Here is a 22954-nt window from a genome sequence, read left to right on the forward strand (position 1 = left end):
TTCCATGCTGAGCCCCGGCAGGAACTGCTTACCACGACTCCTGCATGGCAAACCAAAAAGCAAAAATTTCCTGAGATATATTTTAAGCTGACAAAAGGACTTGCAATTAAAAGAATCACTTTGTGGATGCAAAATAAATGCAACGAAGGTATGGTTTTCAGAATCCTTCTCCATGTTTTACTGAAAAGACTAGTTTGAGGACTACAAAGAAAAAAAAGCCATACTGAAGTGCCGCGATTACACATTTATTCGGGGAGGTGTTTTATTTAGAAGGGCTGGCTCTTAGCAGGAAGCCCCTGCCCGGAGATTTCCAGGCTTCTTTCTACTGTCAACTGCTACAAGACCATCAAACCTACAGTCACCTCCCTGTTTCGGAGGCAGCTCTCCATCGCTCTGCCCGGATGGACGCGCAGGCTCCCACTCCTTCCCAATCTTGGTGAGCCCCAGCAAGGTAAAAATATCCAACCAGGTCCCCTTTGACACCTTTCCATGCTGTGACGCTGCCACAGGCTCTGATCTGCTGCTTCAGAACGAACTCTGAATAAGAAAAATGCTGATTATTGTTTCATGTGAAGGAAAATCCTATATTCCCAGAGAGCAGAGAAAAAAAATCTGTGAATACAGGGAAACCTCTCTGGCTAGAACTGTAAAAAGGATCTTCACACAGATCAAAACCGGAACACAAGATCACCATAGCTCAGCTGAAATTAATTTTGTAAAATGCTTATTTATTAGAAACTTGATGATACGCACAATGAGAATATACATAAAGCGTACCCCGGTCTGAATGTGCTTTGCACTAACTTTCGTAAAAGGCAAGCAAAAAATTAATGAGACATTTTAACAACACCATTTATCATTTTTCTAAGGCTCTTCTTCAAAGAAGTCCATTTTCACCAAAAATGCTTCACTTTAAAAAGCTCTACGCAGTCTCAGTATTAAACAGTATGCCCTTCAATTGAAATCACAGTGCTTAAGATTTCTGAAGGTCAGTCCATTTATTTTTGGTTTTCTAAATGCAATTGCTTTTCCCCCCACACCTTTTTTCTCCCTCTGCTATACTAAAAATTATTTCACTGAAAATCTAAGAGAAATGTCCCCAATAAATCTGTTTTGCGTACCTTGGTTTATACTTCTATTAATGCTAATAATAAAATTATAAACATGAATAATAAAATACAGAAAAGAACGGTATTTGTGAGTATGGCCAGTATTCAAACAGTAAAAAAAGGATAAAAAAAATAAGTAAAAGCCACATAAAACATGTTTTTAAAGAATTTTGCACATGTGCAGCACTGAATACTTGAGTAGAACCATTGTGGGACTTAGAATTACTTACTTCTATTGCAATTATCACTGGCTGGCAGTGAAAGCCTTTCATACCACCCGCGTGGTATCGGGACACATCAGGAAGGACAAGGAAGGAGATGCAGAACAAACAAGAGCCGGGGTACCCCTGCATCAGTCCCTGCTTGAGGAATGGTTTCCACAGAGCCCCACGCAGAGGAGCAACCTCTGAGCAAGGCTTCAAAGCTGCAAACCCACAGCAGAGCAGAGAGATGCGCGCTGACATTTTTACACCATCTAAAAAGACACAGGAATTTGGACCGGTACCCCTGGCTTTAAGATTGGCCCTCTGTCCCCAGGTGTGTTTAACGATGCGTTCTCAGCTTTGCTGTTGCCTCTCAGGCTGCTCACCCAGGGTCGCTGAAACGCCGGTGACAGTCCCACCCGAGCCATGAACAACCTTCCTGCCCAGTGCACGGCCACGGAGTTTTTCATCCCACTACAGCACGCACCTCTCGGCGTCCTTACTGCACGTACCAGCGCTTTGGGGGGGGGCTCAGAGACCCCCGGTGAGCACCTCTGGGTGCCCCTTCCCACAGGAGTTTCCAAGCCCTCTCCTTCCCGTGGGCTTCTCCACTCGTCTTCTGTTTCAGTGAGCAACATTGCTCCGACCCTCTTCCTTGACAGTTCAACCCACCCTGCCATTTAATGAGCTCTCTCTGCCGAAACGTCTTGTTTGCCCCTTTCAATCTCTCTTGTAAACTGGAATTTTCTTCCACATGATGAAACCTGACCGGAGACCACCTGTCTCCAAAGTTCACGTGCATATGGGAAATCTCTGCTCTCCGATTTATGTACCAATGCCACTACCTGCTACTGATTCGGGGCTTGGAGTCAAGCTAAGCGAGCAGATGTATTCATAAACATGCACGTTCATTTGCTCTTCACTTTTATATAATCCTCATCCACCGTTTTCAGCATTTGGGGTATTGCTCCTACTAAGGCACCTCGCTAAGGCCTCCACCTCTCCCCGTCCCCAGCATCGAAGAGGCGCGACAGATCCACGAACCAACAGCCCACACGGATGGGTGCTCACCCACGCACACGCGGGCAGACAGTGTGATCATCTCGGTACAGGCTTACCGTGGCAATAACAAAGTTCCTGACACTAACACAAACCTCAAACTAACTGCCTTCCTCACCCTAGGGAAAGCCTTTCATCCTGTTTGTTACAGATTTCCCAACACAAAATTATGTCGTACTTTCTTCACATTATTGTTAGGAAGCTAATTTAACTATAATTATTATTATCATCCTCTGAAGCACTCTCAAAATGAAAGACATATCTGTTCTAGCACTCAGTGTTAGATAAATGACAAGGAAAAACAAAAGCTGAACTTTCTCTGGAGCAAACACGAGTCACCAACGAGCTAACATAAAATTGAAGTTAGAGGATAACGAGGCTGAGACGGAGACTCTGGCGCAGAAGCAGCGCTGGAGCTGGTTGTGTCCTCTCCTTGCAGCACCCTCACCAACCAGGGGACTGGGAGGTTTGGCTCTACCCGCATGGCCCACGGTGCTGCCCTGGCACCAGCTCCAGGGGCAGCGCAGGGGCTCGGCCCCGACCCGCGGCCGGGCTTCCACCAGCGAGATGCTCGCAAAAGCAACTGCCGCCTTTGCACGGTGTCTTGGTTTGGGCTGAAATAGAGTTCATATTCCTTTTTCAGGGACTAGAGGAGTGCTGTGTTTTGGATTTAGCTTTAGGTTTGGTATGGGAAGGATGCTGATAGCACACATGTTCTCAGCTGCTACCGAGACTTCAAGGACTCTCCATGTCCTGCCCGTGCGCAAGGGCACAGGGAGCAGGGAGGGAGCACGGCCAAAGCACCTGACCCAAACTGGCCAGTGAAATATTCCATATCATGGCATGTCATGCTCACTATATAAAGGAGGGGTGGTTGGGAAGGAGCTCTCTCGCTTCCAGGATTGTGATTGTGGGATCTTGGTATCTCGGGGTTGCTGGCCAAGAACGGGCTGGGTATTGGTCAGCGGGTGGGGAGCAATTACGCTGTACATTGCCTGGTTATATATTGCTTTTTGTTTTCCCCCCATCATCGTTATTGTTTTTGTTTTATTGCCATTATTAAACGGTTCTTATCTCAGCCTGGAAGTCTGCCTTCACCCCTCTAATTCCCTCCCCCATTCCCAGGTGGGGAGGGGGAAGGGAGGGTGATTAGCTGAGGGGGTTGGTTGCTGACCAGGTCCAAACCACGACACACGGGTACCGCGAGGAGCCCTGAGCAAAATACAGTTCGCAGATCCTACACCACAAAACTTTCCTCACAGCCGAACACCTCTATAAATGACAATGTTGGCTAATGCCATCAAAAACACTGTTTTATTTACCAAACACAACGCTGAAAACCATGGAAATAAACTATGAACATGTGGATGCAGACCAGCTAAAGAATTTAAGTTTTGCAAATATAAGGAAAAGATAATTTAAGACAACTGGCACCCTATGTTAAGAATGACTGCACTGAAGTAATTTCAGTAATTGTGATAGCCTACAGGTATGATGGATATTGGCTCTGCAGCAGGCAAATCATGCTGCAGTAAGGAATCACTATGACAAATCATGGGAATACTAAAGGAAGATATATTATCTTTTAAATGAACCTCCTTTTCATACAAGACAGGTGACCCTGCCAGATGAATACACATCTAAAAGCAACAGCCATTTTTAAGACAAATACTTTTGGTGCTTCTCATTCGACTGTTGTGACATAAAATATTTAGCATCTGGTTTACTGAGGGCCTCGGCAAGCTTGAAAGGAAGATGAGAAACATGTGCAATCAAAATTTAATTAATAGAAACACCCCATTTAGATATCCTTGGATTAAAAAAGCTACTTACAAGAAGAGGTCTCTCTGGGGAAGCTTTTACATTTTTCAACTAATTTCTACCTTTGGTTCATAATCACATCAACCACCACATCACTGCGGCTCTTCTGTTACGAAGTTTTTGGGACAGAACAGGCAGTGACTATGGGAAGGAGGTTTATGGAGAAGGCAGTCTCTGATGCTGTGCTGTGCTTCTCAGCTTTCAGTGCTGTAGAAGGTTACATAGTCCTTGCAGACAGGAATTTCTACAAGGCTCTCATCGGTGTTAAAAATAAAGACGGGGCTCTTTTCACATTTGCATGTTATCAAAATGAAAACTCCATTGTAGGCAATGTTTTCATTCCCTCCTCCCTAAAGAGCAGGAAAACTGATTAAATAGAGAAAGACAGCACTGCTGATAACAGTCTGGTCCTTTACTATGACTCTTCTAAACTTAAGTTCAATTTTTTGTGATATTTCATAGTATGGTAGTAAAATTAATAGCATTTACAGAAATCCACGTACCAATATGGTAAATAAGAGGAATGTAACTCCCAGACAGGTTACATTTTAAGTTAGACTTTCCGTACCTATATTGATAGATAAAAGGAGATGAAAAAATGAATACCTAGTAGTAGCAAACAGGGGATATCAGGAAGTGAAATTGCACTTCTCTGCCTACAGGAATATCTTCACCTTACCTGCCTCTTCCCTTGGAATTGGGCTCCCAAATCACACCCGCACTCCTCCAGGAAAAAACGTAAGGATGGAGTCTGGAGGAGCACAGCTCCGGCTAATGCACATGTTGCGATTTCCATTCAAAGTTATCACACGACTGACTAGAGGCACGAGAGAACCCATTATTTCCATTACAGAGCGAAAAAACCAGCAGCACAGTGAGCAGATGGAATTTGCAGGGGGTCCCATGCGAGACCGTCGCAGAGCTGTGAGCAGACATCCACCTCTGCCGCGGGGACAGACGGAAACATCGCCACCATTATCCTACGGGAATTGCCTACTGGAAAGTTTTCTTGTTGTCCTATGTATATGTAGGTTCCCTCTAGCACGGGCAATCTTACTTTGTCCGTAACGTCTTCAGGTTTTTAGATTTTGTAAAATGTGTGCAAGGTTCGCCAGGAGCAGATGGAAAACTCTGTAGTGTTTCCTTCGTACAACAAATAAGCAAGAAGTTCAGATTTAAATATTTTCCAACAGGCAGTATGGGAGGCTATCTACAGATATTTTGAGAAGTAGCCACATCTATATTGCATAAGGAGACACTATCAAGGAACATAGATCTATTTAGCACTTTGCATTTAATTACAGGAAACAGGGAAGGACCCATCTGCAGAACCTGAAAACACTAATATGTGGGTTGTGTCTCCAAGAACGACGCAATTCTTCTCCGTACCATCATTAAATTTGAATTTTATTTCTTATTAAACTAGCAGTAACTCAGAATACTTTGGGGGATTCTTTCAGGCAACCTATTGCTAAACAATGTACAGCATCGAGTAGAGCTTCAAAGCTCGAAGATACTTCATGAAAAGAATATGAAATCAATCTATAATATGCAATCTAAGCAAAAAGAGCCGAACATTTCTATTGTGGAAAACTAAATTAATTAAAACTCTTTTTTATGACTATTTGGAACAATAACTAAAAAGTTCAGCATAATATGCTCCAACAGGACGCTACTGATAAATGGCTCTTCTATCATTTTCCTGCTGCAGAAATCAGCACACCTAAACTCAGCAGAAATCCAACACCAGCAGGACAAAAGGAGACTATCAGCTAGGTTAAGGATGAACTCAGCAATTTTTTTTTTTTTTTTTTTTTTTTTTTTTTTCTCTGATTTGGGGCCAACCACAACATTCAACAGCACAAAAGGAAAGGTGAAACTCCTGGTAGGAGCACCACAGAGCTGGCGCTACGCAATCCTCTTTCAGACTTGCTTGGTTTTCGGGTACGTTCAGGGACACCTCTGCCTCGCCGTCAGGCCAAAGGAGCCACAATTCCTCTCAGGAGCAAGGAAAAATAAGGCAGCAGACGTCATGAAGACAACAGCACTTACTGAGCGATGGGCACAGAGGGCAACTGGAGGCGATTTCTGCTTTCAACCCTTCCTGACAGTTCTCAGGGTAAGAATAAACAGTAGATGGGAGCAGCGCTAGCTCGTGTGAAGAAAAAAGGATGAATTCAAAAAGCATTAAATTGAAATCCACTTCTTTAAAAAGTATTTAGAATACATGAAAAGTGTGATGACTTAAAGAACTAATCGGTTGGAATAATTAAAATTTGAAAAGCCTATTTTAAAGAATCCAAACCACAGAACTGAAGCAAGCAACCGGCCAGCACCTGTGCATACAGCTTTTTGGAGTAATTAAACCAGGTTGTGAACACAGGAGTTTCTTCTGCACGCACACATTTTTTTTTTTATTTTTATTTTTATTTTAAAATTCAGTTTATTCTGTTTCTTTCAGATCAAGACCATATACTTGGAAGTTAAGAAACAAACTAAACGTTTTAAACCCAGGACATCTCATTGCCCTTTTCCATGCCATGGAAAAAAACAAGATGTGGGACTTGGTTTCCCAGCTCATCTGCATCCAGTGACCATCTGGTGACAGCCAGGTATCCCGAGACCTGCACCGTGCTCCCCCCAGGCTAGTTAGCCTGGCACAGCAGCAATAAGCACAAGGCCAAGAGGGAATATTTGCTTACAGAGCTCCACTGGTTCCAGATGAAGCTAATTCAGGTTTCTCTGTGCTTGCAGGCCTACCAAAAACCACCGAAAGCATTTTAAGGGAATACCTTCTGTATTGAATAACTCACTATGACTAAAGTGCAAAACATGTTTTGATAATTTTCCTTATGATATCCAACACACTCAATATATTCAAGAAATAACAAAGCATTTTTAAGTGCTGGTTTTCCACCAGTGAAATGAATTTTGATTTATAATTGAATTTCATTTTCCTTCCAACATCGTCTTGGCAGAAATCATAAGAGAAAAAAAGTAAATCCCCTCACAAATAAGAAGTCGTTTATCATTTTCTAACACAATAACACTTAAACATGAAAAACAGGATTAGATGTATATTCAACTATGTAATTGCTTTCACATACGTACGGCCTATGCATGCAGTTAACAAAAGCAACTTAAGTCGAGAGATCGTTTTTAATTACATATCCACACCTAAAGGAGAATTAATCTCCCTTTGAAAAAAGCAATTAAAATTAAACCCAAAACAAGATTAAAATCAGTGACTTAAAGCGTTCCGAGAGCAGGCGCCGGGGCCTGGGGAAGGGGCTGGTTTGCTGCACCCAGCTCAGCCCTCCCCGCACCCCTCCAGGCACACCAAAACCCCGGGGTGCACACTCCTCCTTTTTGCCTCCCAGACTGGCAGCTGAGCAGGCACAACGGGACTAAGCAGAACCTCTTTTCCGTTTGCTGAGGTTCAACACCTTGCCCGGAATCACCCGGGATTTCCCAGTGCAGTCTTGGAGGCCTCGGACTTCTCTGGCAAGGTGCAGTACGTTCAAACCAGGCAAAGCAGCAGCTTTGATAGAGATTCAAAATACATAAAGAATATTCAGAAAGAATACGTAAAACTAGTTCACAGGCTACAGCAAAAGCTATATGGAATGAATTTAATTTAGCAACACTGCCTCCCCTGCCATCTTTAGTTATTATTCAGTCATTTAATTAAAATTTTCACGATAATCCACATATTTATGCACATAACACTTCTTCATATGGCTATAATGGAGCAACAAAGCTGAGGGCAGGAAAAAAAAAATGTGTATTTTTTTTTAATACAGCAGACTGCAAATTGTCACAGCTCAATAAAGCCAGGAGCGTTGCAACCTGTGCCATCTGAGCACCCCACTCACTTCTGCTTGGGACAAAGGAGATGGTAACTAGCTTAAAGATGGGCTGCAGCTTCCTATTTTTAGACTTGTGTTTGAGTCCAGTTCCATTTTTCTTCTCATATAGACTCATGAGATGTTACTGAAAACTGTGGGCCTGCTACTCTTCCCTTCTTTGCTGCTTTGCACCCTCCCCACTCCCAGCACATCCAGCTCTGTGGACTTCATATAAATACTGCCGATGTGTTTGCCGTTATGCCCGTGAAAGAAAACCTGGAAGTTGGAATTGATGCACCTGGATCAAGGTTAAGACAGTTCTGACGTTCAAACAGTTGGGGAAAAAAAAAAAACAAACAAACAAACAACAACAACAAAAAAAAAAAAACCAAACAAACAAAAACCAAACAAACAAACAAACAAACAAAAAATTTCTGTGGATAAAAGCACTGGGCTTGTAAATGTTGAAGAGGAAAGTTTGAGGACTACCTCCTTATGAAAGCTAGCAAAATGGAGACCAGGCAAAGCACCATTGAAAGTAAACAAGATTCTCAGTGGAAGGGTTTCACTACCGAGATGGAAAACATATTAAAAGCCTGAAGACGCATTCAACTCATGCACACGTATACAGCTGTCCAGTCCCCAAGTCCATTCAAAGACAAAAATTAGCTTTCATTTGGAACATTTTTCTCTACACTGAATGCTAAAAAGTCACTTTATGTTGCCACAGAAATCTCAAGGGATGCAGAGAAAGACTTAGACACAAATCATACTTTTCCTGCCTTTGCATGCTCAGATCTGTGCAAAATACTGCATAAAGTGCATGCTTATTTTTTCTTCAGATCTTTTAAAAATAATTCTCAAAAAGTAAATTGCAAACAGGACCAGAAAATTATCCCACTCAAGTGTGTATACATAAAAAAAGGCTTATCTATTGAAAACCCTCCATTCTCAAATCACAAACATGCCCAATTCAGTCCTACTAAACCCTGGATTATTTTGGAAAGATTGAATCATGTTACTGTTTGGATGTTAATAATATTTTTGAAGCAGATCAGCTTCTTTCTTTGCAAGAAACGATCCTGAAAGCAGAGATGGACACTAAAGCTGCGGGAGTGGACGGAGGGCTGCACAGGGGCAGTGCTGCAAGATTTTCACTCCCGCGTTTGACTCCCACAGTTTACCCAAATTAACCAGGAATCGTTATAGGAACCTAGGCTAATTTTGTTATTTTCCTGAGAAAAGTTACTGGGTTTTATGTTCTGCTAAAAACACTGCTCAATCTGGTGTATCAACATAACAAATTTCTTCATGATACTGATATGAGCATGTTTACCACCCACTGTCTTTTCCAATACTTAAAAATAATAGAACTATCACATCATTAAAATATCATAGAACACAAATATGGCACTATATTTCTATATGATACAATACCATTTACGTATACTAAAAATATGAAAAACAGGAGAAGAGAAAATACCTGAGAGATCTCAAATATCCCAGTTAATCCCAGGGCCTGTCTTTAGGTCTCAAAACATGAGCGCAATGTTTTATTCCTACCTGAATGCAACAGACACATCATTTTGAAAGTATTTTTCCTGACATAATGTCCATGGATTTAATACCATCAAAACTACTTCCTTTTGGGGCATAACATTTTAAACCACAGCAGAAAAATAAACCAACCCTGAGTTATGGCAGAGCCTACAACACTCAGCCCACTCTTGACATTTGGCAAAAATAAGTCTTGAAAACAATAAGTACCTTCTGTTGGTATGGCTGAAAATACTCATTATCTGTTGAAGAGGTAAATTTAAGGTTTTAAGGAAAAAAAAAAAAAAAAAAAGAATGCTTTAAAAATACCTTAGAAAAACTGCTCAGAGTAAGACAAAATGTCTTTCAGGGCTAAGGAAGCAGAGCTAAGGAAGCAGAGCTGATTAAGTCTATTTCTGTAAGTAACTGTGAAGTATACGGACAATTTCTGCATGAAGAGAATATAAACATTACCCAAAGTCATTAACTGGTAGGCAGGAATTAACATGTTTACAATTCAAGCCAAGTGATAAATATGCATAAAAGGAAAATACTCATTGCATTTCTGTGAATTATTAAAACTTTTGGATTTGCTTTTGTTCCTTATTAAATGGAAAAATTAACATGTACGAGTATTCTGCTTTGTCCAGTTATGGGGTTTTTTCTATCCAGAAATCATCACCTTGTAATTTTGCTGGCAACACCGAAAATTAACAGGTTTTCATAAAACAAGAACAAAAAAAAACAAAACAAAAAAAAAAAAAAAACCAAACCAAACCACCCACCCAAACAAAAAAAAACCACAAAACCAAATACAAACAAATAAACAAGATATTTTCAAGTTCAACTCTGTTTAACTGAAATATTATGAAAACCACATTACAAGTTCTCTACTAAATGAGCTCCCATGCAATATAGTGACAAGACCAAGGGGCACGATCCTTCACTAATTGTTTTGTTAGAGGACATGACAAACACCTGCCAAAACCACAGAGATCTGTGAAAACAAAAGCTGCCCCAAGAGAAACCTGAACTCTCCACGGATGGGGGGATGCTGCAGCTCTCGCACGGCGGCTCCGCAGCCTGCACCCCCGTTCCTCCAAGGAACTCTCCAAGCATGTGGGACTAACTCGCCCTTTTTTTCCCCTCCAGTTAAGAACCGGTGTCCCTCGTGCCCGTCAACAAAAATGTCAGTGACATGATGTGTCAGCCTACAGGAGGGCACTATCTGTCCATTTAGCATCACCTTCAGTCTCCAGCAGCTTTCCCACAGGATATCAAGGCCCTTATTTAGATAATCAATTGCTGCAGAGCCTATCTGTCATCTGGTAATTGATGTGAAATAACAAAATTATACATCAAACCAAACCTCATTAGCTCATCATCCCAGCTCATCATCCTGAGGAAAAACTTAGCTCACAAATAAAGTTCCAGTGATATTTACTGCTATCCTTCAATTAAGTCTTTGATTTATATCATCTCACAGAGAAGTAAAACTGAATTCAATAAATAAATACGGCCTCCATAGCTCGAGGTGGGCGTAACAGATTGGAGAAGATACGGGGAAGGGCAACCAAAATGACAGCCTGGAGAAGAGAAGGCTCCGGGGAGCCCTTCGAGCGGCCTCCCAGGGCTTAAAGGGGGGACAGGAGAGGTGGGGGGGACTCTGGATCAGGGGGTGGGGACGGGACGAGGGGGGACGTGTTTAAACTGCCAGAGGGCAGATTTAGGTGAGCTCTAAGGCAGAAATTGTTCCCTGTGCGGGGGGTGAGGCGCTGGCCCAGGGTGCCCAGAGCAGCTGTGGGTGCCCCCTCCCTGGAAGGGTTCAAGGCCAGGTTGGACGGGGCTGGGAGCCCCCTGGGCTGGGGGAAGGGGGCCCTGCCCGGGGCAGGGGGGGGCACTGGGGGGGCTTTGAGGTCCCTTCCAACCCAAACCATTCTCTCATTCTATGACAAAGGGATGGAGAAGCTGCCTCCTGAGAAGGGCCTATAAAAGTCCCAGATCCTTCCAAGAAGGCAGAGGAGGGATTTACACGACTGAGGTTTCCAAATTCACAGAGGTGGCAGATGAAATGAGGGCACAGCTGTTATTCACAAATTTCACAGTATTAGAACCAGGAGGCAGCTGCTGAAGCTAATAGGAGATGAATTTCAAGTAAATATGAGACAGTACTTTTAATTTAGGCATCTATTTTTTAAACACAGTGAGTGATGGAAGTCGTGGAGGCAGGCAGCATAACCAGGTCCAGCAAAGGACTGCACAAATTCTGTGACGGGATGGTCTGATGAATGAGTAACGTTTGGAGACAAGAAGCAATCACTGGAGCTCCCTGTCCAACAAAGTTCCCCATCAAGGTTTGGGCAGATGCGGCCACAGAGAAGGGAAGGATGTGGAGACACTCAAATATTAGGGTATTGCTTTGCTGCTTCCTCGATTTGCTTCTAGAAAGTCACAGTATTAGAAAAATATACAGATTTATTCCTGGGTTTTCTGAGTTATAAGCACACAGGACTTCCAGGAAAAGTTAGTCAATAATCACATCACCATCTCTTCCCCAAGCCCACCTTCCGTGACCAGGAAACCTGCACGTCCACTGCCGGTCTCCATCCCCCAGCGCAGGCAAAGGTACTAAACCCAACACAAAACTCTGCTGAGCCCATTAGCCACCTCGGACTACAAACCCTGCCCGAGGGCCAGGGCTGCACCCATCTCCCCATCGCCATGGGTGCTGGGCTTCTGCCTTCACCCCCCCCCCAGCAACCTTAGGTATCGGGCTTTACCACAATATTGACTGACGCCCCTCCGATTCAAAGCCTGTGCTAATTATGCTCCTCGACTGCTGCTAAGTATTAATATTTAAAGTGCTGAACTCGTTTAAAAATTCAAGGAAATCAAAATGTGGTGCTACTTTTAATACAGTATCCCACAGATCATGTTTTATAAAGGACAGAGCCATTTTTATCATACTGTATTTTGGAGGGCCACAGACCTAGGATTAAGAAGGCCTTCACTTAGCCTCTGCTATCAATCATAAACCCATTTAATGTCATTATCAGGCTTCCCATATTTATCATCAGACTGCTGCATAACACAACAGATTTAAATATTTTGTGTTTCTAAGATTTTTGGACTTTAAACATAACTTCTTATCTTCCTTTCTTAAGGTAAAACTTAGTCACATACATTTTATTACATAAAAGAATTACGTCTTTGCACAGTCAATCATAAATTTAGCATACCCTTATTTGCAATTTCTTGAGTTCCTAGGCTATTTTATTAAAAAAAAAATACATAGATATATTAGCTGGAGCACTGGCATTACTCAAAGCTTCACATATTATTTTTCTATATAAATATTTGACATTAGCACTAGCAACAATATAGATATGAGTATTTTGCTCTGCCTAAGTTCTTACAAGTCTTCTCATGTGATGTGCTACTATCAGATACCGTATTAACAAAGTGAGGTTTCTAGTGGCTACCAACCCTTTTTGGGTTTTTAAAAAAGTTACTGTTTTGGTTTAATTTTTTTAAAAAACGTTGCACTATGGAAGTGTGTTACTATGCTGGTTTGCAAGCCACATTACGACGTGAACATTTATTGTTATTAAGAAATACACGGTGGATACAAAAATATGTTTAAAGAAACACCAAAGGAGACCCTGTTGTTTAATTACTCATTCTGCAGTAAGAAATTGTGTGAGAAAGGCCATACTGACCAAGACCATACAGAATTTTTGCCCTCCCAGACCAGCAAACAGTCTGTGAAATTCTTTTTAAATTTGTACAACACACTTTAAAATTTGTGGTGGCCATCACATTCATACCACTAGACCTTTTCAACGTGCCCCTCAATAAACAAGGGAGTAGAAGCTCTTAATTGCGAGCTTAGGGCTAAAGCTTTGGGGTACTCATGATGTTGCAACCTGCCTCTTTATTTTCATTCACTGCCATCAATTCTCTGCCATGTATCAGAACTACTAAGGGCAATTTTATTTTGGTGCCTGGATGCAGATTTTGGAAACTACATTAAAGAGTTAATTTCTGAACATTATGGCCAAAATACTTAATTTTGGTTTAGACTCAGAAAATTGATACAAGTGGTGCATTGAATTTAATTCTGATTATTTACACTGCTCACTTTTCTCTTCATCACCTAATCTGCCATGATTTTTATTGGTCACTTTTCATATATTTTATTTTCGCTAAGAAAATGAATTATCACTGAACTGCTGTCCGGGCTTCTAACTTTAAGGCAACATGTAAAAGCACACAAAATCCTGTATTTTTATGCTAAATTCAAACTTTAAATAGTTCAAAATTTCAACTGAGAAAAGCTTACTGAGGGCTTGGGAGTTTACATCACCTTCTAACATTTAACGGTTCTTCAGTTTGACAGGAAAGTTGCATTGAACCCTCCTTCTAATGAAATCAATGTTGTATAAATAATATATTATTCCACCACAGTGCAGAGATGAAGCAGATGAAAGTATCCCCATTATTTGTTACATTTGACTTTCTTTTGTCCATAACTTAAATTTTAAGATGGAATTTATGCTCATTCCAGATTTCATTAGGTGCTTAAATCCAAAACTGTTTGTTTGAAGACAATCAAAAGTATGATCAGATTTCTTATTTTTTAAACAGGGCAGTATTTCTCCCTTAGCCATAAAGCAGTTGAAGATATATCCCTGGGATTTGAAAAGGTAATAAAATAAACAAGACAAACCAAAATATTAACAAAGTTGGCATAATATTCCTTTAAAAAATTTCACCCACACTTACAGTTTCTTGAGACATCTTATTAAGAATGTAATTTCACATTTGCTCGTACTGAACAAATCAAACATGGTGATTTATTATTCAGATGGGCACAAAGGATTTCTGAAATGCAAAAAGAAGGGCTATAAAAGCACAAATCATCAGTAATGACGACAAGCTAAACTGCCTTTCAAATATGAACAAAATGCAGCCATTTAGGGTATCATACATCATGGTCTCCCAGACCCTCATTTATTTCCTAACTGTACAGGCTGCATGATAATTTAACCAGAGCAGAATTCTGCATCTATGGAGAACATCTTTATTAGGCAAGTGATTCCACCACTCGTACACACCACAAGGGACTAGTTTTCATAATCCCCATCCACAGAATAAGAAACAAGCCAATCATCAGTTTAGTTCCAATCATCAGTTTAGTTCCCTTCCCAAAAACATCTGTATGCAGAAAGTTAACTTTTCTGAACCATAAACACAGTGAAAATATGAAAAAAAACCCTCCTGTTCCAACAAAATTAGGACTTCTTTCCGGGTATGAATGATAAAGTCACATCCACAGCAATTTGGATTCCTAATGACACAGCATTCAACTGGAACTCAAAATCTCAGCTTTAGCTGGTAAGACCTGCTGTCATATTTCTCCTCCAATAATCCGTACAAAGGGAAATTAAGAGAGAGAGGTCTAAATCCTGCTCATACTTGTACCAATGAAATACAGAAACAACTATCATAGCTAATGAGGTTACTCAGCATTTTCCTTCTTAGTGCAGAAAACCCATAAATAGCAGTTCACTTAATCAGCTATTTAATATTTTAGCTGCACGCAGGTATTATGGGTATTATACACATAATCTTAAATCCACTTTATCTTTAAAATGTTCCTCCAAGTTAACAGATGTGCAATTACTTGCACTTTACAGATAAAGAACAGACATAAGCATAGTCTCAAATGAATTGTCCAAGCCCGTGGAAAAACTTCTCATGGAGCAAGACACGAAATTAAATCTCTCAAATTTCTGCCTCGCATGGCTCCGAGAAACCTTATTTCTTTGTCATCACAGCCATGCTGATTCTATCCTTCCTCAAAGCAAGGAGCACCTCTAAGGATCTGATTGCATGAGGACCTGTTTGAAATTCAAGCCAAGTTTGCATCCACCTCATCTGCAAGACAGGAGCATATTTAACATTCCTCCATTTTTCTTCCAATGCCAGGTTCAAGTAAATAAATAAATAACAGATTTAGCGTAGAAAGCCAGGCAGCTATCATATAAAGGCATGAAAATAAAGACCTACCTAATGTGAATGAGGATTCAGCAGTGTGAAAATATTTGCTTTTAGCAAAGATATAACGACAGCACCGGTCCCAAATGACTACAGAGAGAAAAGGCACAACATCATCCACGCCTCCGTGTTTCAAATCAAGCAAACTTCACTCTTCTTTCACCTCAAAAGGAGACGGTAAAGTTCTGCGAGAAATTAGGCTAGCCCTAAATAATTACATATATCCCTAGTAACCCAGCTCCTGCATTTAGCGTCAGCACTTAAATTACCCCTCCTAATAAAAGTTATTTAATCTATACCCGATAGCAGGCCCTGCAGAAAAGGCAGCTCCTGAGATGGAGCCCGTGTCGGCGGCTCGGCGCAGGGACCCAAACCCTCCGGCCGGGCTCGGCTCCCGGCAGGCGCCATCGCCAGCCCAGCACCCACTCGCAGCCCGTGGCACCAGCACGTTCCTTGGCTCTCCCCTCCCGAGAGCCCCCTGAGCTCATTCCTGAACCTGCGCCTCAGCGTACGGCACGGGCTTCAGACTGGGGTAAGTGTAACTACCGGCTTTCACGCTGATTTTGCAAATGGCTTTGGTGCTGGTTATCATCTTTCCCACGCTGGCGGTAGGTGAAATACCTGGCAGGTAACTCGAGCTCTGGCTGCCACACGCTTTTCCCTGAGCTGGATTTGAGCTTGTTTCCTCAAAGACTGACAAGAACTTTGTCGCCTGTTCCAGAAAATTACATTTTAAGGTGACACTGTAGGACCCGCACGTTCTAGAGGAGCGTAATCATACGAAACACCTGCTCAACACACACCTTTCCCCCGCGCACGGCGTTCACCGTGAGCAGTCCTCCAGCCAAAACCCCTGCAGCTGCACGGACGTGCCCCGGGCTGCCAGCCAGGAGGGCACGGGCTGACGGTCCCACGCCAGCACAGGAACCACATCTCAGTCCCTCAGCCGTGCCCTGGCTGCTCACGTTCTCCCAGAAGCTGAATGTAAAACGGAAGGGGGGTGGGGAGGAAGAAAAAAAAATAAAATAAAAAAAAAAAGGCAAAACCTTAAGTCTGCAATACCAGGCTGTGCAAGAAGATTAACATTTATAAATATGCATAGATACTTCCCCAAATTTAGTATGAAATTAGCCGTGTGGAAGAAGGACCCCGTACTGTATTTCTCCACAGAGAATACCACTAAAAAATAGATCTCATTTACCACTCACTCCAGAAGTCCAAGATGGGACTTCCATCCAGTGTTAGGGGAACGAACCCCCGCAGCCCTGAGCAGTGCTCACTCCTCCTTGACAAACACCTGAAGAAAAAGGCAATCCGGGAAGGTAGGACGCTCCCCAGAGAGAAATGAATTTCTAATCTGAAAAAATAATAATGAATTGTCTCTTTCCATCTTTCCATGTTGAAGGCAGGCCCCTCTCTCACTTCTCAAGCACCGTTTTGACACTACGTTTCATTATGCAACAGTCGGGCTCAGCATTTTTTAAAGGCTGAAAAATTGGCAAATGGGATGATGAAGCGTTTCCATTTTCTGAGTGTACTTCCTTTTATATGTTTTTACAGTAACATGAAGCATGACAATCAGGAAACACATTATTTTTCAGAAAACATGACTGAAAACATCCCTACATACACCAATAGTGTCAGCAGTTATACATGGACAGGACAAGCAGGAATCTGGTCCACAACTGGAAAGTCCCTTCTGATTCTTCAAAAATCGACAGAAAAATGGGGTACAGTTGCCTCGCTTTATAAACGGGGCACACGTGTAATGCTGTGCAAGAACCACCAGCCCTGGGACAACAGCCTCTAAATGTAATTATGGAGAAGATAATAAGGTTGTTTTAACTGCTTCTTCTGTCAGAGGGCTTTTCCTTTCAAGTCTCTAAGGTTATTTAGCAATAGTATTTTCCTCTAGCAAACATGGTCTGCACGTCCTGGGACGTAGACTGCACAGCTCACATCTTCAGCTTGTGAAAAAGTAACAGCATCTGCTACCACTGATCTATTTGCTTCTGTTGAAGTACCAAGCGGATTTAAAATGTGGTCACCATACCAGGCAATTTTTCCCATGCCTGTATACAGGCTGTGGGCAAGAACAAATTTATTTTGGTACAGAGAAAACCACAGAGGTCCTGGAATACAGCAAGTCAGCGCTGCTGAAAAGAAAAGGAGCGAAAGGAAAGCAGCGTGGTGCTTGTTGTATCAACAAGCAAGATGATACTTAAGTTCTGCCCGCCTATTTCTCTGGGGAAAAAAAAAAAAAAAAAAGCCTCTTGTAAAAAACCCAGAGAGATCATAAACTGCGATTTAAACCGTGCTATCAGCTCACTCCTTGCAGTGCTGCGGGGAGCGTGCAGCCCCTGTCCCAGCGCGGAGCGCGTACCGGGACGGCAGAGCAGCGGGCAAAGGCGAAAGCGAGCCCCTGGGCACCCTCTTCTAGGGATCAGTGGTGAATCTGCAAAGATAAGGTACAAGGTACTGAGGGAGGAGGGCAAGCAGAGTACCTGGACAGGTAGCAGACAGGGAGAGCGACTTAGCTGCCCTCTGCTGACTGTCTGATTTGTTGAACACTCCTCTGATCCAGTCCTGCACAGCTAAACTGCGATTTAACAGGAGAGGATTTCTGTGAATTCATCTCCACGCTTCCACACTGATGTTTACGTGACAGCCGGGTCCATAAGGATTTTTTTACCCACTGCCGGGCTCTATCAGCAGAGCCCTGTGCAGAGACAGCAAAGCTGGCACAAACAAGGTGCTCCAGCCGCCGCAGCAGCATCCATTCATTGGTGCAATGGTCTGCTCCAGCTAATTAACTCTAAAAAGATGTCCAGGACTTGAGCCAGTATTTCTGCTGCATCGTGCTATGTAGATGTACCAACTTGTTTAGCGCTTCGCTCGGGTCCGCGCTGCGGCGCGGTGCACGTTCAGCCCAGGCAGCAGCGGGGCATTTCACGCACGGGCTCGCCCAGCCGGTCTGATCTGCCGCTTCAAATCAGGGGTCCCCTTCGGTAAATCCAAAGATCAATAATCCCCATCGATGCTACTGATGGTGAAGATAGTGCCACTACAGACAAACTACACGGTCTGCAACCGGGCTGAGCGAGTTTCATGCTGTGGTGAGAAGCATTTATTAAACAGCAACGCTGCTGAAATCCTCAAAAGGAAAGGGGACTGACCCACCGCTTCTCAACTCGGACAAATTCTTATTCCTCTTATGACAGCTTCTGTCTGTCAGATGGGTCTGATTAAATACACATGACCTATTTAAGTTTGGTGGGTTTTTTTTTTTTTTTTTAAATGAAAAACATCTCTGAAAAGCCCTCTGTGAAATGATAAAGTGGTTTGAGAGGAGAAAAGATGGGATTTAAGTTTCAAGAACATTATCACGTTTGTCAATCTTTGCTGCTCCATCAAAGCACTTTTAACTTGCACCCGTTTTATTCAGCATTTAAAAGCAAACGGGAGCATCTATTCATTTCGGTATGTTAAAACACTTTTCCTCCAAATAAAATGCAGCTATGTAGCTTTAAACAAGCACTTCGGCGAAACCCCCAACGTATCAGCATCACCCACTCTGCATCTGCTCCCAGCGTTTCTGCTTTAAGTAGCGCAACTGGAAAACCGGGGCGCTCAGCAACGACCAGCACTGCGTGTACCGCTTCCAAATAAACCTATTATTGCTGAATTCACGCGTAGAGGGGAACTGGGATTAACCGCAGATCCTCAGTGAGGCAGTACGGCTGCAAATGCCCTGTTTTCCCTCACACACACACACACACACACACACACACCCACCCCCCAGCCTTCCCTCTGCGCGCACCGAGCAGCCGCCGCGCTGCGCCCCTCAGCCGCCCCCCCGGCCCGGCCCGGCCCCCCGGCTCCTCCCCGCCGCCTCAGCCCGCTCCCGCCCGGCTCGGGGACGCCCGCCGGTCCCGCTCAACAAGTTCTCCCCTCCTCCTTCCTTCCCCACACACACACCCCGGCTCCCCCGCCCTCCCCAGCCGGGCGCCGCAGCCGAGGAGGGCAGCGGCGGGAAGCGTGAGGCGGCGGCTGCCTCTAGCGAGCGCCGGGGCGGCCGCAGCTGAGCGCCCGGCGGGCGGGAGGGCGAAGGCGGCGGGCGGCGCGGCGGCTCCGGCGGGCGGCAGATGAGCGACCGGCGCGGATTTCCTGACGGCCAGCTCGCCCCGGCGGAGGGAAGGAGATGCAGCGCAAGGGGAGCGCCCAGACCGCCACTTCTGCCTGAGGAAGCGTAAGGTAAGCCCCGCCGCCGCCCTCACAGCCCTCGGGCTGCCCTCGGCTCCCTCCCGCCCCCCGCCCGGCCGCCCCCTTCCCTTGAGCGAGGAGACCTAAAAACGCCCGGTTCCCTGTTTTTTTTTCCTGAGGAAAACTTCGTGGGGATGAGCATAAAGCACCGCGCTGGGCGCCAGCGGGAGCGTTATGCAATGGTGTATCTCTGCCTGCCTGGGAACAGCTATTGCATTCAATAACTTTCATGACAGATAAGGAGACAATATCACTATACGTGTCCAAACCGCTACTTTCTTCTAGAAAGATACCACCGTTTCTTCTAATGCTACCTGGTAGGGGAGAGTTGTAGGCTGGAGGATTTGTGGGAGATGCACAAAGTCCTTCAGTTTTCCTCATGATTGATTGTGAGGAAGTACCACTGCTTATTAACTTGAGCGCTGGGAAGTCCAAACGCAGTCCTAATGAGGTGTCCATACAACACGGCCATGGAAGAACATCGGGCACGTTCATCGGGTAACTTGCAGCAGAGCACTTCATTAAAACCCCGAAATCCTCATCAGGGGCTGAAGCTGCTGCTGTTCTGTGAACTGTCATTATTGAGGAGCCGTGGTTCTCCTGATTTAATACACCACTCCACACACACACACATCCCCCCCAGTCCCCTGTCACCATCATCAAACACGTTTAAATTGGAGAGGCTGTGAAAATGCAGTAGGCAAATGGGACAGAAGGTAGCAAAGGATCCAGCACCAAAGTCATAGTCCTGGACCTTGCATCTTGCAAGGCATCCAAAGCTTCCCGCTTTGCATTTCCATCTTGCCTTCCTATAGCTAGTAAAATCCCTCTCCTGTGACCTCAACGTCCCTACTTAATGCCATGTTTACCCAGTTACGGCAGCGAGGGGGGTGCAGGACTGCAGTTAGCTTGGATCTGTTTGGGGGAGGCGGGGGGGGGCGGCCAGCCCTAGCAGAAGAGGGACATCTTGTAATGTTGAAAGCAAAGGATATGGGCTCAGCTTATGTCACCATCTCCCGAGGGGTCTGTCCCACAGAGGCTGTGCCCCCCTCGCTGCCACGACTCAGAATAGGTAACGGAGCAGTTTCGTTTGACCTTGTGTGTCTAAGCAGCTAAAATCCCGCACAAACACCACTGTGGAAAATTTAACTCATTGGGCTCTATGGTCGGGAAGTTTGGAAAGACCTGTTTTTCCAACCTCCGAGAACCATTATTTTTCTGCTGAATGCTAGAAAGTGGTAACAAAAAAAAACAAAACAGTCACAGGTCATGTCTAAGAAACTGGGAATTTATTCCCTCGGCTTAAGTGTTTCATCGTGATTACTGTTCATATTTACAGTGCTGTCAGGAATGCTGCATGTATCAAGGTTAAAATCTAGCTGCTAGATGAAAAACTACTAGCTAAAAAAAATAATCACATGACATGTAACTGTCCTAGCCCTGTACTCAGAATAATTTAATGTAAAATTTCAAGCAAACATATCTATAGTAAAAATACGACAAGCATGGAGAGTAACATATTTCCTTACTTTTGCTGTGAAGCCTCTTGGTGTTCTACCAGTCTGCTCCTGCCTGCCTTCCTTTACTACAATAATACGGTTCTCTTCAAGTACAAATAACAGTTCTAAGTTAAAAGCTGTTTTCTTTTCTAGCATTATAAATGCATATGAGCAGTTCAGATGAAAATATCTCAGTGCTCAGATATTACTAATTTATCATCTGGGGGTTTATATTCTTCTATACAGTGATAGCATACAGTCATTGATTTCAACAGAAATACATAATGTATATTGCTAATCCACATACTCATATTGAGCAGTTGTAAAATAAAATTACTGCCCCAGAGTTAAAGGTGCTGTTGCATTTGAAGCATACTGCCTTCACAGAATGAGCTCACTGGGGAAGGCTGATACTAAATAAGCTTGCTTTTTTTTTTTTTTTTTTTTGTAAGGACATCATGATGCCCTTGATGAAAAATATGTGTTCTTTAGGACTCCATAATTATTAACGATGTATATTTTTAACAAGATGCTCAAAATAATTCTAATCTTGAATGAAATCAGTGCCTTTCCCCCAGACTGACACATAAAAAACCAGCTGGGCAACAGCACCACAAAAGAAAGTATTAGTTACTTATCAAGAGGGACAGCACTTAACATTCAATGCACCCTTCTGCTAATTAAGCTCACAAACAAGTAGCTTCTAAGAGCATCGCTGCATTTTTTTTTCCCCAGTTAACTGTTTCACTGACAGAAGCATTTTTGCATGGGAGATGCACAGCATATATAATTAATTCGGAGGGGGGGAGGGGGGAGAAAGAGTAGCTAAGTTCAGTGGAGATTACCATATAGAAGGAAAATACAACTAAGAAGCCCCCGAGCCTGCCCAAGTGCCGAATGACAGAGCGTGCGTCGTCTTCCTGACATGCACTACCAGGGACCGAACACTATTGGTCACCACAACCCACCGTTCCGCTACTTGGAAATCCAAACTCAACAACAGATTGTACAAATGACAACGAGATATTAACAGTGAGGGTTTGTTTATCCTGTTCTGGAGAATTTAAAAGCAAACTTAGCAATGCCAGTCCTTTGCAGTGACCGATGTGGTAGTGGAAGCCAGGGAAACGTATTAGCTTGCCAAAAATCTGTGCTAAAAACATAAGGATACCTCCACAAAGCTACTGAGCTGTGATATCTCAAGACGGCCCCTTATCCAACCATACTTATCTCGGACAGAGAGAATTGAGGATGTGTAGTCACATAATTCATGCATACTTGAGGAAATTACAGTAAATTTAGAATATTTGAGAACATAAAAAATTCACATGCTTGTTTAAACAAGCTATTAAAAAGGTCATATATTCTGCTTTATGACAGCCACTATTTAAAGAACTGCTGAAGATTTGTGTAAGATATTAAACATGTAAGCAACAAATCTATTTTATAGCAAAATACTCCCTTATATTTTTATTAATTAGTTTGAAAATTAAATAGGTTTAAGGAAGTAAGATCACAAGCATATTTTAAGGATTAAAAAATAAAAACCTCAGAGT

General features: G+C 43.2%; 2 protein-coding genes across 10 annotated transcripts in view; one reads left to right on the forward strand and one right to left on the reverse strand.

Annotated features, from left to right (window-relative positions):
* The window catches only part of DOCK1 (dedicator of cytokinesis 1), a 316081-nt gene that overhangs the window by 142584 nt on the left and 150543 nt on the right, over positions 1–22954 (reverse strand). The window lies entirely within an intron of this gene.
* The window catches only part of INSYN2A (inhibitory synaptic factor 2A), a 48506-nt gene continuing 45120 nt past the window's right edge, over positions 19569–22954 (forward strand). For all 5 annotated transcript variants that reach the window (XM_032992065.2, XM_032992073.2, XM_032992081.2 and 2 more), the window contains exon 1: positions 19569–19890. The gene's annotated coding sequence lies outside the window, so the exon portion shown is untranslated. The remainder of the gene's footprint in view (positions 19891–22954) is intronic.

This window comes from Tyto alba, unplaced genomic scaffold, assembly GCF_018691265.1.
Source record: "Tyto alba isolate M040663 unplaced genomic scaffold, T.alba_DEE_v4.0 Super-Scaffold_1, whole genome shotgun sequence".
Taxonomy (NCBI): domain Eukaryota; kingdom Metazoa; phylum Chordata; class Aves; order Strigiformes; family Tytonidae; genus Tyto; species Tyto alba.